Raw genomic sequence first — 17331 nt, 5'->3', positions numbered from 1 at the left:
CATTTTCCTTCAGTGTCACCAGAGTACCACAGTCCTGTGTCTTCAGACACCCTTAAGCATTCTGCTTATGTTTCTCCTGAGTTTGCCTTTCATGATGTTTATCAATCCCTTTGATCATTTATTGTTCATAAATTCTGCCAGCTGCAAGCATAAGCCTGGATGCCTGTTTTTTTTTTTTTTTTTACTGGTTAAAATAATACTACCACTTAGTTACCTGGGAAGCACCAAAAAGTAAGAATTAGCTCTTATGTCACCCAAATAGCCTTAAACAGGAGACAGAAGTTTTGGGCTCCTTTCACACAGGAAAGGACAATTCTTTTAAAGAGTTGGATCAACAGATGTATTCTGAGCATGCAAGTTCTCTGCATTCCTTCCTGTAGCTCCATATCAAATGTGAAACATAGTTAAATCACAGGTTTACACTTAAGCTTCCTTATCTGTGATAATGGACTTGGACACCTATCAAAGAACCTGCCTATGTGCACTTATCAGTCTCTGACAGGTATGAGGTTTGGGAGTTCAATATAGGACTTTACTGCTTACTTATTTAGAAATTCAGATGTAATGTATCAGCAAGTATTTGGATGAGGGCTCCAATTACTTATGATTCTAGGTAATCCTATAGTGCTACAGGGTTGTCTGGTTATAAGCTACAGATTTAAAATGCTCTATGATAGATAATTCACAACCATGAGATAAAGGTACATATCTGTATCTATAAATAAACTATATGAATACGTTTCAGCCTGTTTTGGGAATGGGGAGGTTTTCTCTTTAATTTGTATATTAATCTATTGTTTTGAATGGACATTATACCAATTGATAAAATTTCCAAAAAGTATAAAAGGGTATCAGTATAAAAAGTTGAAAGGGAAAAATAAGTCTTCCGTTACAGAGATGCCCCCTCTCCCCCCAGAAGTAACCACTGTTACGGATTTCTTGTATTTCCTTTCAGAGATATTACAGGTACAAAAAAGCTTAGGTGCAAGCATTTGTGAGAGGGAGGGGGGAGGGAGGGAACGAGCCGTACCAAAACCTCATCAGCTTTAGAGAGAGAGAGAGAGAGAGAGAGAGAGAGAGAGAGATGGACGGACTGACTGATTGATGTTCCCATCTTTAAAAACAAACAGTAGCAAGTTATTCACATTGTTCTCAACACTGCTTATCTTCCTTAACTATATATCCTGGAGACTGCTCCATCAGTACATGAAGACTTGGACCCTCATTTCTTTATGTATATAGATAACATTCCCTTGTACAGAAACGCAAAGCCTTATTCAACCAGATCACTACCAAGCAACATAAAGGTTGTTTCCTGCCTTTTGCTTTTGAATGGGACTGAACATCAGAGCTGGACTAAGACGGTGGGGTGTGGGGGTGCACTGAATAAATACTAACATTTCGTCCTGCCTATTGCCTTCCTTCTTTTCAAAAGTACTGATGTCTAAACTACAAGGAGAGCCTAGCTGAAAGAGACGGTTGTTAGACTTCCTGCTACCACACACAGGAAGGTAACACCTTTCTCTCTAAAGCTGATGAGGTTTTGGTGCTGCTTATAAGCAGCAGCTGAATCCTGGGAAGAGGAACCACCAGACTTTGCAAGAACCCAATTGTTCATGTTGGGGGACCAGCCTGGGCATCTAGGCAGCCTACCCTAAACCAAAATTCTCTAAGGTTAGGGAAGCCTCAGTGGAATCTAGGTCAGGGTCACCCCTCCCTTCCACATAGCATGATGCAGAATTTCAGTTCTGTTGGGGTTCAATTTAGAACTTCCACAGGCTTTGGACCAAAAAAACCTCCCAAATAGTGAGATGGTCACAACTCTCTAGAGCTGGACTGGCTAGGTTTTGGGCAAGTTACTCAACCCTCCCATGGCTCAGTTTCCTCTCTGTAAAACGAGGAAAGTAATACCTACCTCAGAGGGTGAGTGTGAGGATTAAGTAAAATAATGCCTATGTAACTTGCTAAGCAAAGTGCCTGAACTTTTTAAGTGTTCAAGAAAATGTTTATTATTGGTAAAAGAAGCCAACGCCATTTTTTGGGGGGGGAGGAACATCTTGGCAGCACCAAAAAATATACTGGTTGTGAATTTTGGCCTCAGGGTGATCCTTCAGTCTCGACTCTTATCTCTCCATGCCCCCATGTTCCCCACAAGCACCCCCCCAATATTTCTGGGGCATACACACTCTCTGTGTCCTTGTACTTGTGCAGTTCCATATGCCTACAATGTCATCTTCATATAGGTAACTTTTACTCACTTTCCAAGATGTAGCCCAAAGGGCAAGGCTAAGTGTCCTCCCTCTGGGTCCCACTGTCCCCTGAGCCCACTTCCCTTGTGGCACTGTCATGCTACCCGGAAGGGACGTGAGAGCAGGGTCTTCACAGGAACTGTATACTAAGTTCCCAGCACTGTGTTAGCAGACTGTAGGCACTTGGTAACTGTCGCCGAATTAAAATAAACCCCAATGGAGACAATGATTCCAGTCAGTCTACTTAATTCCCTTGACAGAATATAATCTATGCCTCTGGTATCTTCTTTTAATCAACAACGTGGGTATCTGCACTGCAGGTGTTTATATTCTTAAAAGCCTCAATTCAGAATCACCTGTAATGTAGCTCCTGTCAAAGCATGGCTGAGCCAACTGAAGAGAGACTTCATGTAAGAGGCAAGCTACCTTCCACTTGTCACTCCCAGGGTATATATAATACCCTCTAGTTCCATCCACGTCTCCCCACCTGTGGCAGACCACCAGAATGCTTTGACTAGGTAGTTCTCCACCTTGCACCATAGTAAAAAGGACTTTTCAATACTTCAGCCTAGCGTTATACTCTACCTTTAATCAGAAGCAATAGGAGAGGCTACAAGGTTGGTTCAACATCTGCAAATCAATCAATGTGATACAATCCATTAATAAAAGAAAGAACAAGAACCATATGATCCTCTCAACAGATGCAGAAAAAGCATTTGACAAAGTACAGCATCCTTTCTTGATTAAAACTCTTCACAGTGTAGGGATCGAGGGTACATACCTCAATATCATAAAGGCCAGCTATGAAAAACCCACCGCGAGTATCATTCTCAATGGGGAAAAACTGACAGCTTTTCCTCCCGTAAGGTCAGGAACACAGCAGGGATGTCCACTATCACCACTGCTATTCAACATAGTACTAGAAGTCCTAGCCTCAGCAACCAGACGACAAAAAGAAATAAAAGGCATCCGAATTGGCAAAGAAGAAGGAAACTCTCACTTTTTGCAGATGATATCATACTTTATGTGGAAAACCCAAAAGACTCCAACCCCAAAACTGCTAGAACTCATATAGGAATTCAGTAAAGTGGCAGGATATAAAATCAATGCACAGAAATCAGTTGCATTTCCATACACCAACAAGACAAAAGAAAGAGAAATTAAGGAGTCGATCCCATTTACAATTGCACCCAAAACCATAATATCTAGGAATAAATCTAACTAAAGAGGCAAAGAATCTGTACTCAGAAAACTACAGAACACTCATGAAAGAAACTGAGGAAGACACAAAGAAATAGAAAAACGTTCCATGCTCATGGATTGGAAGAACAAACATTGTGAAAATGTCTATGCTACCTAGAGCAATCTACACATTTAAAGCAATCCCTATCAAAATATCATCCACTTTTTTTCAGAGAAATGGAACAAATAATCCTAAAATTTGTATGGAACCAGAAAAGACCCCGAATAGCCAGAGGAATGTTGAAAAAGAAAAGCAAAGCTGGCGGCATCACAATTCCGGACTTTTGTGCCAGGACAGTACGGTACTGGCACAAAACGGACACATCGATCAATGGAACAGAATAGAAAGCCCAGAAATGGACCCTCAACTCTATGGTCAACTCATCTTTGACAAAGAAGGAAAGAATGTCCAATGGAAAAAAGTCTCTTCAACAAATGGTGATGGGAAAATTGGACAGCCACATGCAGAAGAATGAAACTGGACCATTTCCTTACACCACACATAAAAATAGACTCAAAATGGATGAAAGACCTAAATGTGAGACAGGAATCCATCAAAGTCCTTGAGGAGAACACAGGGAGCAACCTCTTCGACCTCAGCCGCAGCAACTTCTTCCCAGACACATCGCCAAAGGCAAGGGAAGCAAGGGCAAAAACGAACTATTGGGACCTCATCAAGATAAAAAGCTTTTGCACAGCAAAGGAAACAGTCCACAAAACCAAAAGACAACCGACAGAATGGGAGAAGATATTTGCAAATGACATATCAGATAAAGGTCTAGTATCCAAAATCTATAAAGAATTTATCAAACTCAACACCCAAAGAACAAATAATCCAATCAAGAAATGGGCAGAAGACATGAACAGACATTTTTTCCAAAGAAGACATCCAAATGCCCAACAGACACATGAAAAAGTGTTCAACATCGCTCGGCATCAGGGAAATCAAAATCAAAACCTCCATGATATACCACCTCACACCAGTCAGAATGGCTAAAATTAACAAGTCAGGAAACAATAGATGTTGGCGGGGATGTGGAGAAAGGGGAACCCTCCTTCACTGTTGGTGGGAATGCAAGCTGGTGTAACCACTCTGGAAAACAGTATGGAGATTCCTCAAACAGTTCAAAATAGAGCTACCATACAACCCAGCAATTGCACTACTGGGTATTTACCCCAAAGATACAAATGTAGGGATCCGAAGGGGCACCTGCACCCCAATGTTTATAGCAGCAATGTCCACAACAGCCAAACTATGGAAAGAGCCTAGATGTCCATCGACAGATGAATGGATAACACACACACACACACACACACACACACACACACACACACACACACACACTGGAATATTATGCAGCCATCAAAAGGAATGAAATCTTGCCATTTGCAACGACATGGATGGAACTGGAGGGTATGATGCTAAACGAAATAAGTCAATCAGAGAAAGACAAGTATCATATGATCTCACTGATATGAGGAATTTGAGAAACAAGACAGAGGATCATAGGAAAAGGGAGGGAAAGATGAAACAAGATGAAACCAGAGAGGGAGACAAACCATAAGAGACTCTTAATCTCAGGAAACAAACTGAGGGTTGCTGGAGCGGTAGGGGTTGGGAGGGATGGGGTGGCTGGGTGATGGATATTGGGGAGGGTAGGTACAATGGTGAGCACTATGAATTGTGTAAGACTGATGAATCACAGACCTGTACCCCGAAACAAATAATACATTATATGTTTAAAAAAAATTTTAAAAAAGCAATAGGAAAAATGACTACATAGAGAAAGCCTGATTTACTTTTTGCATAAAACCGCTATAAAAGATGTAGTCTATCATGCTATTCAAATATCATGAATACACAGACTTATATGGCAAATTAATATTAAAACTTGCAACTCTTGATGAACTGCCATGCTTTCCTTGAAGAGACCACTTAACTGTACATTCTATCATATTTTCCCCTTCTTTGTTATGGCTGCGAGGTAGCTCAGGGCAGGGCAATGCTGAATGACTCTCCCCTTCTCTCAGCTGTTGGTTAAGCTGCTGCTATGTGTTGTTCTGTATTTACTCTACTGTGTAGGTATTTTGAAAAAGGAGAATGAATCTCACATTTTTGTTTGGTTCTCAATAATGCTTGGAGAACAGTTGTCATCCGACACCTGGGACATGTAATACAATTTGCTTGCACTGTCACCCAAATGTGCCCTAAACACACACACACTCATACCGAACTTGTCAGCACACAAGGATTTGAAATAAAAAACGCCTGCACTTAGGAGAGGCTTGCAAGTCTAAAAGACACTGCCCCAGTTTTAGCTGGCAACAGGAGATAGGAGTCTCACACAGGGTGAGACAGATACAGTGCCCAGGCTGGAAAGTCATCCTTTCTTCAGGGTACTGCAATCACTTCTGCCCGGAGGGGCACACTGCTACCTGGATTCCAAGCAATAAAAGGAAGGAAAGGGAAAAAGCGAAGAGGATGTTCATTTCCCCACTTGCAAAACTGAGAGTGAATTGGGACTGTACTCACTAGACACTGGGACGGTACCTGTGCCAGAGATAAGGGCTAGGCTTGCAAACATCCTGCCGCCACCTCTGCCATTCGGAGGCAAGGATAGTGCCAACCAGGGGGCCAGCTTCAGAGGGAAAGTTTTTAGTTTTGTTTTCAAGGGCAGAAACGAGGTATTGTGAGGAAATCTCACAAGTATGCTCACCTGAGGTGAGGTGGCTAAGAAATGCTGACGAAGAGGAGCGTGTCTGCCAGCATACTTCAAGTCTCAAGAGCTGGCTCTATAAAGTCTGAAACTTTGGAAGAAAGGAGGAGTGCCATCAAGCTGCTCCCTTCCCCTCCCGCTCCTTGTGATGGAAGAAAACAGCAAGAGCCTCCCAGCAAAGGAAGGGCTGTATCAGTATCATCTCTGAGGATCTGCCCTATCTCAGGATCTCACGGGAGGCTCACGTCTGGGCTATAAACCATGGCTACGAGTAAGACTCATTCTCAACATGGTGGAGGATGGGCCTCAGTTCAATATCTGGTCCTGCTGCCTCCCAGCTCTCTGATCTTGAGGAAGTCACGCTGTCCCTCTGAAATCCAGTTTCCCCCTCTGCCAAGTGGGGATACCGACAATGGCTGTTTTCCTCACCGGGCTGCAGGGAAGATGAGACAATGTCCACAAAAGCCCCGGACTAGCACCTGGCAACAGTAGGGGGTCACAAGACATTCATCCCACTCTTTCTCTTCTTGCAATCACCCATCCTTACCCTTTATGTTCTCTGTTCTTTGTTCTAGCCTATTCTAGCCACTGCCTGCTCTCCTTTCCCTGCCTCTTCCTCGCAAACTCTGACCAGCCCCACCTCTTTTTTCAGGTCCTCCTTCATTGTTCCTATTCTCCCACATTCTTCCTAGCTCCCCAAACTCATCCAGAACCTGAGCTTGAGTGACACTGGTGTATGGAGGGTTAGAACGAGAGAACAAGCAGTGGCTGCTTCAGTCTCTCTCCTCACACACCCAACAGGAGGAGCTAGCCATTACCTACCACCAGCAGCACAGCAACTGAGCATGGTGGCTGGGTGTGGAGGAATACTGGCTTCACACCCCACCTCTACACTCCGGTAAGTTAGGTAACCTCTCTATACCTATTTTTTGTTTTTTAATAAATATTCTTTTTATTTATTTGACACACACAGAGAGAGAGAGAGAGAGAGAGAGAACAAGCAGGGAGAATGGCAGGCAGAGGGAGAGGGAGAAGCAGGCTCCCTGCTCAGCAGGGGGCTCCATCCCAGGACCCTGAGATCATGACCTGACCTGAAGGCAGACGCTTAACTGACTGAGCCACCCAGGCGCCCTCTCTGTATCTGTTTCATCATATGTAAAGTGAGGGTTATAACAGTACCTCATGCATTATGATGATTAAATAAGCAAATATTAAGTACAGTGCCTGGCACACCCACACTTCATGAATATTAGCTGTCCTCTCCACCATCACCATCCTCCTATGTCTTATGGAGACTTGATGTCCCATGATTATATTTTCAACCTTTTTTTTTAAAGATTTTATTTATTTATTCATGAGAGACAGAGAGAGAGAGAGAGAGAGAAGCAGAGGGAGAAGCAGGCTCCCAAGGAGCAGGGAGCCTGATGCGGGACTCGATCCCAGGACCCTGGGATCATGACCTGAGCCAAAGGCAGACGCTTAACCATCTGAGCTACCCAGGCACCCTATTTTCAACCTTTGAAAGCAAAATTTATTCTCAAGAATATGAACCAGGCATGGGCGCATCAAATCAAGATGGAATTTTCCAGCAGCTCAGCATGATCCTGGCAGAAGAATCAGTTCTTATCCACATTTATAGGTTTTGGACAACGTCACCACAAGTTGGAGACTTGCACATAGCACATGAGTTGGCTGTTGACTGCCCTGCCGTTTCTGGCAGACCACCAGAAGATGCCACCACCCAGAGGCCTGTGCCTGAGGAGCTCCCAGAGCTGCTGAGCCAGAAGATACACTGTTCTTGCATGTTCCTGGCTGTCACAGAAAAGAAGGGGCCAGTCCTTTAAGAAACTTTTTTCTCTGCTTAATCCCATTCTAAGATGCACTCCTTACTGTCATTAAAACTAATGGAGGCCAAACCCCAGCACACTGGAGTTTGTGTCCTCCAATGATCTGTAATGGGCACTGATAATGAAAGCCTTTTCCCAGAAATTTATTTTTTAAATGCATCAACTGTGTCCAGAGATAAGTAAGAAGATGAAATTTTCTTTGTTTTTTTTTTAAAACTATACAATGTGTTATTCTCAAAGGAGCCAGTTAGCTAGGAATAAAATGAATTCTGCAACAACCATTTAGACTCAAAAAAGGGACATTTTTAGAGAACATGTAAGGAACTCATGGAAACAATAATAAAAATCAGTATGGATTTCCCTCTTGGAATGTAAAGCTATCAAATCCTCCACTAAGTCCATGTAAGAAAGACCCACTGTAGTGGATGTCCGTGGTTTGAGGTTGACTCTCCTCTGGGAATCCCCCCTCTGCTAAATTCTCACAGTCTAAGAACTCTGCATGTCAATCCTCCCTTCTCAGCCAAGAAGGAACAGGCAATTCAGGCCTAGCCCAGTAGAGTATTATATACTCCTGGCTAGAGATTGGTTAAGAGATGGGGAGATGATTCAATTTGGACCAAGAGGAGTTAAGCCCAGATGACTGTTCAAACTTTTGCAGAAGAGAGGCTCTTTCTTTTCTCCTGGACTTGAAGTTTATGGAAGTAAGTCCACCTCGTGGCAACCATCTTGCAATCAAAAAGAAAAAGCTTACTTAAGAGAGGAAACTGAACTGAGAGATGCCAAAAGTTGGGGCCTGATGGCAACATGTGAGCCGCTGGATCCAGCCATGCCTGAAGCCAGCTGTTCCTGCGCTTTTCAAGTAAATATATGAACCAAAAAGTTCCATGTTAGCTTAAGTTAGTTGGGTTGAGTTTTCTGTTACTTGTAAATAAGAATCCTAATTGGTAATTTGCTCAAGCTGACACAGAGGATCCTGAATATAGCAACTGCCTGTACATTTAAAAGATGTCATATTAGGGAAGTTTATACTAGTGCTCAGCTTCCAGAAACATGTGAGAAGGACAGGAATAGCTAGCTCTCCTTAGTGTCTACAAAGGCCCTGGATTTAGAGAAATGCAAACGCTCCAAAATAAAGACCAGGACAGTGAATTCAACAGTGCATGGTGCTTTGTGACAATGTATCAGCTACAGCTGAAATGCTGGGATGCAGTTTCTATAATTCACCTAAAATTTGAGAAAGAGAATGGATGTTACCAATCCAAATGAAAATAAATACTAGGCTCACTTTAGCAGGTTTAGCACAGTAACTAAAGGCTAAACATAGCAACTCTGCCTAAGGAGTAAAAATAAGCAGGAATTTTCTGTAAGGCTATGTGATGGCTATTTATACTCTCTCCTTCTTAAGCCCACTATGAATCTGGCCTGTCACAATTGTCTCTGAGCTACTCTGACTTCCCTGAGCCCAGAATTAGTCTCTTAGAGGTACAGCCTGACTCCGAGGTAAACAGCTCCTGCTGAAAGATGAAGGAGTCAGAATTTGTCTGATGTGTTTAGCGTTGGGTTGTTAACAGACAAGAAGAATACAGCTGATTTTCAGACCTATTTTGTTGGCTTTTTACAAAATGAAACTCAAAGCAAAGAGGATGAAGTAGAATGTCACAGGGCCTTGTGTGACACTTAGAAATGAAAACAGGCCCTTTTTGGAAGAAAATTTGGGCTAAAAAAATAGAGAAGAGTTCCAGATGGTGAGGTCTATTTACTGTGAAGCAAAACTGTGATGAAAGTAGGGAATGTCTCAGGCAAGTCAATTACACAAGATAAATCGATAGAAGATGTTCTATGGGGATCTAGCTAGCAGGGAATTCTGGAATGGGAAGACAACATTAATAGGTTTTCCCTGCTTTGGCGCCTAAAGAAGTAAAAATCATATTGACATAAGAAACAAAACAATTGTAATACTATAGATGAAAAGCATATGTTAAGACAAAGTCAATTACGAGCTGCTCCTTGCACATGCCTTGTAAATTCCTGCCTCTGGGTCTTTCCGTAATGTTCCCCCTCCCCAGAATACCCCTGGTACCTTTGGTCTGAAGCCAACCCACCTTTCAAGACCCAGTTCAAGTGCCAATTTGATGACAAAGCCTTCCTTGACCATCCTAGCTCAAAGCCATCTTTCCAGTTGGGGACTTTCAGCAGCACTTTGTCCTGTAGCATCTAGACCTTTTGGTGTTGTTTTATAGTTTATATGTTATATATTAATAATGTATGAATATATTATCTATTTCTTTTATCTCTCACTATTTAGGGCACTGTCTCCATCTACATCATCTCTAACATGATGTGCTTACATACTGAGGACATTCAGTAATTCACTGAATGACTGAGGAATAATTTGGTTGCAGAAGCCTGGGATACCTTGAACCAGAGAAAAGAAAAAGGCGTACAGGAAGTCACCTCTCTAGTGTTGCTCCCACTATGTCTTGTCTCTCTCTCTATACAATGCAATCACAGCAACTGGTCTTTCTCCTTGCAGTGCGAAACATGGCTGCTCATCAATCTGAAGACCAAGAGACATTCTTTTTTTTTTTTTTTAAAGATTTTATTTATTTATTTGAGAGAGAGAGCACAAGCAGGGGGAGCAGCAGAGGGAGAGGGAGAAGCAGGCTCTCTGCTGAGCAGGGAGCCCGACGTGGGGCTCGATCCCAGGACACTGGGATCATGACCCGAGCCAAAGACAGACGCTTAACCGACTGAGCCACCCAGGCACCCTGCCAAGAGACATTCTTAACCCAGCTCTGGTTTTAAAAAAAATCCCTAAGAAAATATTATGGTCGACCTGGCTTGGTCATGGATTCCCCACACTATTATCAGAACTGTGGCACAAAATCTATATAAGTGAACAACAAGGCTTTACATCCCAGAACTCTACAGATTATTTAAAACCCACGTTTTTATTATGACCAAGTGAAATCTTTCTAAAATACAGCATGCATTTTTTCCCTACCTTCACAAACAGAATATATCAAATGGAATTTACTGAGGGATGAGGATTATAAATACCAATTAGCGTTTGTGTTGTCATATACATGTCAACCCAAGGGGCTGTTGGGCATGAAACATGGCTTGCTTTTTATCCAGACCTCTGTATTATTATAGCCTCTGTGTCTTTTTTCCCCTAAGTTCGCCCTGTACCTTGCCTCATCAGCAATTAACTTTTGTTAAAGAACAGGTGAAGTGTTATATTTCAAACTACTGGATGATGGGAATCTGGGAGCTAAGTGTGTTATAACTGGGTACAAAATAAGGTGTGTCTTGGACATGGCAACCTTAGCAGCTGCTCCCCGCTCAGTTCCTACTGAAAGGTTCTATAACCTAGCCCCTCCGGCCGCAGATGATTAAAAGGTAGAAACACCTGCCTCAGGGTCTTTGGTCCACAGGCACCCACCAGCCAAGACAGGGCCCAGAGCAAAGCTGAGCTCCATCAGTCAAATTCTTGCTCTCGGGAAGAAGCAGAGAATTAGGGAGAAGCAGAAGCTGACAGTCTGTGGAGAGTGAAGCTCTGAGCTAGCACGGGGGTTGGCAGGGTCATGGCACTCCTAAACTATGGACACAGAAGCCATGGGCAGGGGAAAGCTGCAGAGACAGAATGGTGGGAAAGGATAAGTCAGGGGTGAGCATCCAGCAGAGGCAGCTTCACGTCGAGATGGCCAACACACCAAATGGCTAAAGGGTTGCCATGTGGCTGGCACCAAGAGTGCCGCTCAACTTCATTCTGGTCCTGGCTTTCCTCCGAGGGGCTCCACCTCCCTGTAGCTCCCACTTTTTCCGGCCTGACTGGATTTCTGGTCTGTGCTTCTGCTTCCTACTCCTTCGATCCTCTGAAGGGACCAGAGGAAGGTGTGGGCTCTCTTGGCTGCTCAGAGCACTTTAACCGGGATCGGTCCAGATGAGTTAGGGGAGGTGGTTGCGTCTCTCTGGAACTGGATATGATGGAATCCTGCGGGCAGCCTCCTTCTCACCCTGTGCCAGTCAGGAGGCAGGACTCAGCACCTCAGTACACCCTCCAAAGACACTCTGCATCCTCAGTTACTGGTGAAGTAACAACTCTCCCAGTAATTATGGCAGGTAACTTTTAATGAGCATTTATTAACTAGAAGCCTTGCTAAGTACGTAAACTACTTCATTTAAGCCTTATGACAACCCTATGAGGTAGATCTATTACTGTTCCTATTAAATAGAGGCACCTTACAGATGCCAGGTAAGTTCTCGGCAACACAGCTAAGAAGCAGTGAAGCTGGGATACAAACTCAAGTAAGTCTGTCCCAGAGCCTGTGTTCTTAACACTGTGACACACTGAATAATGAAAACTTGATTTTTACTGAAGACTCATGAGAGGACTTGAAAGAGCATTCATATCTCTGACCAATATGAGAAACTCCCTAAGATTTCCTTTTAGATAGTTCTGTTCCCCCAAAATTCCTCCCCTACTGACTCCCCTGTCATGTCTCCTCCCTCTTCTCTCCCCAGCCTCCAAAAATCTCAACCTGTACGCCCTGCTCAACAAAACCAAAGCACGGCCCTTAGGAGTCCTGATTCTACCCCCAGCTTTGCAGAGACACACATTCCGGTCTCATAGCTACTACACGGAGCAAAGGTAGCCCCACAGTGATGCACAGGAAAGCAGTCTTTATAGGGTCATATCCTCTCCAGAAAAAGGGGATATCTTTACAGGTGGCAAAACTCAGGTCAGATCATCTGAGTAGAGCAAGTGTCTTCCTTCTCTTCTTTACTACAAATTTTTGTATTTCTTGATGTATCCAGAGTAAAAGCTAAGCACAAGGCTGTGGCAGCACATAAAGAGGGTTCTGCCTGAAATCAAATTGCTCTTCTATTCTGGGGGGGTCCGATGTACTGATTACATATTCATATTCTTGATGAGGGTCTTAGGTTTCTACTGAAGGTTTTGCACATAGAGACCTAATCCTTCCTGAGATGTGCCTAATTTGGTGGAGGAATAAGGTGAGGAATAAGACGCAAAGTTGGCTCTCAATTTCAACAAGGCTATTCAGATTATTGCTAACAGAGCTCTCAAGAGCCCAGTTCAGACCAAATGGTATTCAAAATATCAACTCAACCCAGGTTCTATTAAGCCTCCCTTTGTACTGCCACTGGAAGTGATTAGTGAATTGTACCTTGAAAAGAATAAACACCAGAAGCTGACATTTCTGAAGCGGAAGAAGAACCTGGAAAAATCAGCCACGTGTGCAAAGAAAAATACAGCAAGAGAAGTTTCTTCCTTTGTAATGATGAACCAGAATGCTAGCTTGTGGGCATATGACCTAATTGACTCATGCTGAAATTAAAGGCAGAACTTAATAACTGGTTTGTGAAGAAGAGGGAATTTAGAATTTCCTTATAGACAAAGAACCAGAAAAAAAGAGCCTGCACCCCTACACAGAGATTTGGCTGTTGCATGAAAATTTGGTAGCAAAGCTTCTTCTCTTGACCCACTATGCAAAGCATAGTCTCATTCACTTATTTTTCCTGGTTCCTCTGATTCAGAGTTTAAAGAACTACTAATTCTCAAGAGCTTTCCTTTTCCATGCAAGTTCAGAAAACAATCCTTCAAGTTATGAATTAGATTTCAATTTAACAGGATATTTGGTGTAGGGCTTTATACAACAAAGTGTTATAGATTTTTGTCACAAGTATTCATAAACTGCTGGTTGTTTGGGAGGGAAGAAAAGTACAAGAGTCCTAATGAGAAATTCTGGTTGGGGGTGGAGAGGCTTCAAAACACAACACGATCAAATTCCAACTTTTAATTCCTTCAATTTTTTTTTCCTCTCTCCATCAATCTTACAGCCCAAATTTTAAATTTTATGGTATCTTAAATGTGAGGTCCATAGAGACTTCTGGGAAAAACAAACAAGCCAACAAACAAACATTTGGAACATTCTACCATCTTTTGTTTTCTAAGCCCAAGAACAGTTGGCAGTCTTAGCCATAGGCAGCCTTCCGGCTAACAGAATAAAAAGTTGGGTCATAAAACTACAACTCCTCCTCCCCCACTCTCAGGAAGCTGGACCAAGGCAGACAAGGGAAATTACAAACTTCAGGGTAGATCTAGAAGACGAAGCAGAGAGATTATTGGAAACTGCCCACACAACATAAATTGCAAAGACAATTCATTCAACCATAAATACTTTTAAAGTGAATGACCAAGCCACTCACTTACTACTTAAAAATAGTCTCATTTTGGCACCAACGCTCCTCCTCCATGTATGTAGATCTGATTTCTACCATCTGGGCTATAAGAGATTTGAGGGGAAAGTATGTGCTTGTCTCTTTCCTAGTGCCTGGAACAGTGTCTTAAACACGTAGTATTCAGTATGCGTTTGCTAACTGACTGGGAAGGGATTGTCTGTCAGATCCGGCTGATTCTGACTGCTGATGTTCATGAGGTCTCCAGAGTGCAGGAAAGCTACAGCAGTGGATATTCAACTGGTGGTGCCATATACCAAAGGGACACGTAAGATTACGATATGTCTCCATTCCACTGAGATTTAAGAAAGGTTAGAGGGTCGAGCAAGAGCAGGTGGTGGGTGTTCTTCTGCTGGTAATTATTCAATTGTAATGACAGTGCTGGGTATAACTACTGTCTGGGATGATTATGTTGGCCATGTCAGTCACTAACATGTGGATCTTGTCTCTACTGGATTAGTGTGTCCAGGATTCCCATGACTCCACTTCTTGATTCTTGATCTGCTGCCAGTGTATTTTCACTGTGACAATTGCACATTGTAAATGCTGCCATGGGATGACTAAGGACATATTTCCTCTAATTCCACTTTCACACAAAGGATCAAGAGAAGAATGGGAAAGAGGATGTACGAGGGGGTGGGGGCTGTTTCTTCCCCAGAGGAAGCAAAGAGTTCCATGGTGCTCCCATCATGAAGTCTGTGCTGTAAGGCACGGCGTATGTAAGTTAAGGGAGAATACAGGCTTCCGCCGAGACAGAGATGAAGTCAACACATTTATTTTAGAAAAGAAATCTCTCTTGTGCTTCAGCTTTGGATTTTCCAACTTTCAAGCAGTATTCTTCAAGTCCAAGAGCTGAAGTTAGTGGGCTTTAATCGTCCTTGTCAGGGATGTCTAACATGGCATGATGACAGCCTTGCTAATGTCATTCTCTCATTATATCCCTAGTGCTGCGACCCTTAGATTCTAATCTGCCAGTCGCACCTGCTTACATCTCCTAACGTTGTGAATACAGTGGTGAACAAAATTAAGCCTGCCAACTTGCTCAAACTTAAGGTGATTTCTCTAGGTCACTGCTTTAGTCACTAGAAAAACAAAAAACCCTCTTTTCAATCTAATCACAAACAGTATCACTTCTCCTACTCCTATAGTAGACCTGAAAAGGATTATAAAATTACTCAATTGTTCTTTTTTTCATTAGCACCAAGCAGGTGATCTCACTAACTAGAAAGCTCAGGATAGTGAGGAATACAGGTGATTTAAGCAGTGTGTCTGAGGTTACCAGGGCGACCGCTAATTATTACTGAGTAACTCTAGCATACCTCTATAAAGGTCAGGAGTTAAGGTTTTTCCATCATATATTTTGCTTTAAAATGGGGCTTTTAAAGGAAATTGGGGAGAGAGCAGATGGAGGATGACAGATGAAGATCAGGTTAAAGAACTATATATAGCACAAGAAAATTGAACTACTTAAATTTCACAATGTTGGTTTAGGAGATGGTGTGGGAGTTCATGAGTAAATGTAAAAAATGACTTTCTGGTTTCCTAAGTTAGGGCTTCTCAAATTAGTAAGAAATCTGAAATCATGCCAGATGCAGAGATGTAACTAGATTTACTTTACTTAGTTCCCTGAGACAAATTTCCTCTGCCGTCCCAGAGTTAATGTTCTCTGCACTGACCTGGAGCCCTGGATAGCCCAGCCTGGAAAAGATTCATATGGTCATTGAAAGAAAAATTCAAGACGCAATTTCATGGAAACACACCAAAACCAACACCTTCTTGGTATAGGTCTTATTCTTCAAACAGCATCTTACGCACATCCTTAGTTATTGAGGATGTAACAAATTTGAAAAGTTGAAAAAAATTCCTGTGTTCACTTTGGCAGCACATATACCAAAAATTTGAACCATACAGAGAAGATTAGCATGGCCCCTGGGCAAAAATGACATGCAAATTATAAAGCATTCCGTTTTTTTTTTAAGATTTTATTTATTTATTTGACAGAGAGAGACACAGCAAGAGAGGGAACACAAGCAGGGCAAGTGGGAGAGGGAGAAGCAGGCTTCCAACCGAGCAGGGAGCCCGATGCAGGGCTTGATCCCAGGACCCTGGGATCATGACCTGAGCCGAAGGCAGACGCTTAACGACTGAGCCACCCAGGCGCCCAAAGCGTTCCATATTTTTTAAAGTCAAACCATCAGGCTGAATGCCTAAAACTTACACAGTGATGTATGTCAATTATTTTCAATAAAACTGGAAAAGCACATGTATTAAAAATAATCCTCACAAAGATGTACCCCACAACTTTAAGAAAAAAGTAAAATGGCGATTTTAAAACTGAGCTAATCCGAGTTTTCAAAACTGAACACACACACACACACACACACACACACACACACACACACACGTTAAAAAACTTCCAACACTACAAAAGAGTAGGGTTGAAAGGAAGTCAGTTTCCCTTCCACCAAAGGCCACTGTCCCATCTGCCTCCATCAGAGACAACCACATAGATTTATTCCCCTGTAACTTTCCAGAAATATTACAACCATGTACACACATCTGTAGGTATATATATCCCTGGATTCTTATATACAGGAGTATACAATGAACACAAATAGTTTTTAAATCTAGCTGGATAACAAAATCACCTAGGGAGTTCAAGAAACATACCAAAACTCAGATACCACCCCAGACCAATTAACTCTGAGGCTCCAGTAAAGGAGCATAGGTGTTGACATTTTTTACTTTAGGGTCCCCGGGTGATACTAATAAGCAGCCTGGCCTGAGAACCACAGTACCTTGCTTTTCCTTTAATGTACCTTAGAAGGTTGTTCTATACCAGCACATATAAAACTACTTCATTCCTCTGCTGTACTGGGTAGCAGTCTACTCTAATATAGATCTTGGCTATCTTTTACTAACGGTCACCTGTGCCAGAGAACATCCACTCTCTATCCTGCCCTCTTTTCTGGGAGCTGATCAGCATGGATTACATCAACAGGTCTCCTGTAC

General features: G+C 42.6%; 1 protein-coding gene and 1 non-coding gene across 13 annotated transcripts in view; one reads left to right on the top strand and one right to left on the bottom strand.

Annotated features, from left to right (window-relative positions):
* Positions 1 to 17331, bottom strand: part of ARHGAP26 (Rho GTPase activating protein 26) — a 452567-nt gene that overhangs the window by 52900 nt on the left and 382336 nt on the right. The gene's annotated exons all lie outside the window — the stretch shown is intronic.
* Positions 16186 to 16292, top strand: LOC114200683 (U6 spliceosomal RNA). Its single transcript, XR_003607499.2, has one exon. It is a non-coding gene; the product is annotated as a U6 spliceosomal RNA (small nuclear RNA).

Source organism: Eumetopias jubatus, unplaced genomic scaffold (genome assembly GCF_037043125.1).
Source record: "Eumetopias jubatus isolate StellerSeaLion01/CBP00866 unplaced genomic scaffold, mEumJub1_p1.0 scaffold_5, whole genome shotgun sequence".
NCBI classification, from domain to species: domain Eukaryota; kingdom Metazoa; phylum Chordata; class Mammalia; order Carnivora; family Otariidae; genus Eumetopias; species Eumetopias jubatus.
The sequence above is the reverse complement of the archived record's forward strand: the minus strand, read 5'-3'. Positions and strand labels throughout refer to the sequence as shown.